The 3595-nt window shown below is 44.7% G+C and overlaps 1 pseudogene; it reads right to left on the bottom strand.

The window, feature by feature from the left end:
* Positions 1-3113, bottom strand: LOC130191027 (general transcription factor II-I repeat domain-containing protein 2B-like; annotated as a pseudogene).
* Positions 3114-3595: the final 482 nt, after the last annotated feature.

Genomic DNA, 3595 nt, shown 5'->3' with positions numbered 1-3595 from the left:
AAGTTATAACATTAACTTTATTACAAACGTTTGTCAAAGTTAAAATGGGCTTAATTACAACAGAATCAACAATTGTGAGCTGCTAAAAACATGTATGACAGATGTAGCATTTTACAAAAAAAGGCTGCACACAGCCTTGCATCCAACTGATGGTTTGAGTACAATAATTTGTCTGCATACACACATAAAACCTGCAAACACCAAATAATTGCAACAGCAACTACACACATAAATAATATGGAATCAACTAAAAAAATAACAAAATAAAGGTTGACTCGGTTCACAACTATATTAGTCAAGTTTTTAGGTTAGTTTTTGATGAGGAGATGCTGCCTGTCCTTGACCACACCAAGTGGATCCCCTCTCTACCATCCATTGATCATGTTCTGAAAATAACAAACACAAAACAAAATGCAAGCACAATCAATACATTTCACAGAGTTTAACTATTCTTCTTCTTGGTTGAATTACATGTTATTATATTCTAATGAAGTTTTTTTTTAAATGCTTACCTGTGTGTTTTCTGACCAGATGTCTGACACCGTTTTCCCATTACCAGTGTGTCAATGTCTGGTTTTAGGTCCTGTGCTGAGGCAATCCGTAGAACAGCATGGAGGTTGTCATCAGTGAGGCGTGATCTGTACTTGTTTTTGTTCAGATTCATGATTGAAAACATCTGTTCGCACAGATAGGTGCTCCCAAACATGGACAGAACACGGGCAGCATGAAGTTGAAGCTGTGGCATCAGATCAGGGGGCAGCAGACGGTAAAAGTCTTGGATTGCAGCATCCTGGAACTTTGCTCTCAGGCCACTGTCGCTTTGAAGCTCAATGAACTCCATCTGAAGGTGTTGGGGTGCAGTGCAGACGTCGGTGGTGAAAGGATTGGTGAAGATGGCAAAGCCAGACTGCTGTGCTCTAAAGTCAGAGAAGCGCCGATCAAACTCGGTCATTAACCGGCTCAGTTTGGGCCAACTGAGCACATGAAAATGTCCCGGGAAATGAGGCTGACATGCTCTGACAGACAGGAAAGTGGGCAAGATTGTCCTGTTTCACTTGGCATATCCATAGGTCCAGTTCACGCCGGAAAGCCGTGATCGTGTCGGACATCTGCGTGATGACTTGTTTGCGTCCCTGCATCTTCTGATTCAGTTGGGCGAGGTGCTCGGTTATGTCACACAACACAGCGAAGTCACACAGCCACTTTGGTTCTGACAGTTCAGACACGGGTTTTCCTTTACTCTGCATAAAAAGAGCAATTTCTTCCCTGAGCTCAAAAAATCGTTTGAGGACTTTGCTCCTACTCAGCCACCGCACTTCTGTCTGGTACGGCACATCCCCGTGCTCCGAGCCCACCTCCTGCAAAAACAGCTGGAACTGACGGTGATTCAGGCCACGCGGCCGAATGAAGTTCACTGTTTTCATGACCGTGGTCACGATGTCATTCATCCCCAGCACCTTCCCACACAAGGCTTCTTGATGGATAATGCAATGATATGTTATCAGAGGTGTGTGACAGTTCTTTTTTTGCATTTCCCTCTTCATTAGTCCAACCAAGCCCACTTTTCCTCCACACATTGCCGGTGCACCGTCCGTAGTCAATCCCACAAAGTCTTCCCAGGGCAATGCATTTTTACGTATGGACTTCTCCACCGCATCAAACATGTCCTGTCCCGTCGTGGTCCCATGCAATGCAGCTATATCCAACAGCTCCTCCGTGACCGAGAGATCCGACTTCACGCCTCTAATGAAAATGGATAACTGCGCTGTATCCGTGTTGTCTGTACGTTCATCCACAGCTAATGAAAAAGCGATGTAGCCGCGTGTCTCCTCGGCCAGCTGTGTTGCAAGGTTTTCAGCTAGTTCCGTAACTCGGTCCGCGATGGTGTTTCTGGATAAACTGATATTTTTTAAAGTCTGTATCTGATCGGGACACACCTGCTCACAGACCTTCAACATGCACTCCTTCAAAAACGCCCTCTGAAAAAGACTTTGAAGTGTGGGCGATTTCTTCGGCCACAATATAGCTAGCTTTCACTGCCGCATTGTTTTTGCCTGCGGATTTCGTGAACACACTCTGCTGCGACCGCAGCGTGCCTTTTAATTCTTGGGCAAGTTCTTGCTTTTCTTGAAGGCTAGCTTTGGCGTACTTAGCTCCGTGTTTGGTTTCGAAATGCCGGCGTAGATTGTACTCTTTGACAACCGACATCGCCTCGTAACACAAAAGACATACCGGTCTTTCTCCTTGAAGCACAAACAAGTATTCACCTTCCCATCTTTCTTGAAACAGTCTTCCATCTCCATCAACTTTTCTCTTCCTGGACATTTTGGGGTAATTATTTAACTCTCAATTCCACTTGTTGGCATTGACGTGGAAACACTGCCGTGTAGTGGCGGGAAGCCATCACCTCGCGGGTATCACAGTCGACACGCATTGTGGGCAATGTAGTTTTTGGTCAAAGCACGCCTTTGACTTATTTAAAAAAAATGTTTTAGACACTCAGACCTGTTATGCTCTCGCGGGCCACATGAAATGACGTGGCGGGCCACATTTGGCCCGCGGGCCGTGAGTTTGACACATATGGTCTAGAGAGTTGGAGTACAGAGAGAAGAGGAGGGGACCCAGGACGGAGCCCTGAGGTACCCCACTAGTGAGAGGACAAGGTTCAGACACAACTCCTCTCCAGGTTACCTGGTGAGTGCGGTCGTTGAGGTAGGATGAGAAGAGGGAGAGAGCAGAACCTGAGATACCAGGTCCTGAAGGGAGGACATGAGGATCTGGTGGTCCACTGTGTCAAATGCAGCAGAAAGGTCTAGAAGGATAAGGACAGAGGAGAGAGAGGCTGCTCTAGCAGTGTGAAGGTGCTCAGAGACAACGAGGAGGGCAGTCTCTGTTGAGAGGCCGACCTTGACCAGACTGGTGAAGGTCAAGAAGGTTTTTATGGTGGAGATAGGAGATTTGATTAAAGATAGATCACTCGAAGATGAAGAAGAAGTTGATGTAATTCTAGTTATCGAAGATGGATGAGTAAATGAGGAGTGTATGTCTTCTTTTCTTTTTGTAAAGAACACAGCAAAATTGGTAGTGTTAATTTCCCAGTGTCAAATATTTTGAGTTGATCCGTGTTGATTGTGGTGTTCCTTTAGCACTTACAGTGTTAAAACAACTCTGGGGGCGGAGTTCTTGCGGCGAGTTAAGTGATGCTCTCCTGACCGAGTAATTGCACATCCGGTTTCAACGCGCTCTTTCTTCTTGAAGTCACGGTGAAAAAAACCCGTGGTCAGGAATATATTTAGCTGTTATTTCAGAAGGTAAGTACAAATTATATTTACTTATACAGGCTGTTCATCTTCATATGAAATGATGCGTTAACTTCAAGTGTGGTGAGACGTGTTTTATATTTTAGTGAAGCTTGTGACTAATAGCTAACTTAACGTTAGCTAACGATAGTTGGTTGAAGGGAGGCGAAATAAGCCAGGAAGTGTAACATCAGTCAATATGTATGAACCTGTTCAAACCGGCCGAGCATATTTAATTCCAGGCCAAAATAATAAATAGACTTTTTGTTTCAGTAAATTTCTTTAAGAATATTTAA

The sequence above is a fragment of the Pseudoliparis swirei genome, unplaced genomic scaffold, assembly GCF_029220125.1.
Source record: "Pseudoliparis swirei isolate HS2019 ecotype Mariana Trench unplaced genomic scaffold, NWPU_hadal_v1 hadal_26, whole genome shotgun sequence".
Lineage (NCBI taxonomy): Eukaryota > Metazoa > Chordata > Actinopteri > Perciformes > Liparidae > Pseudoliparis > Pseudoliparis swirei.
The sequence above is the reverse complement of the archived record's forward strand: the minus strand, read 5'-3'. Positions and strand labels throughout refer to the sequence as shown.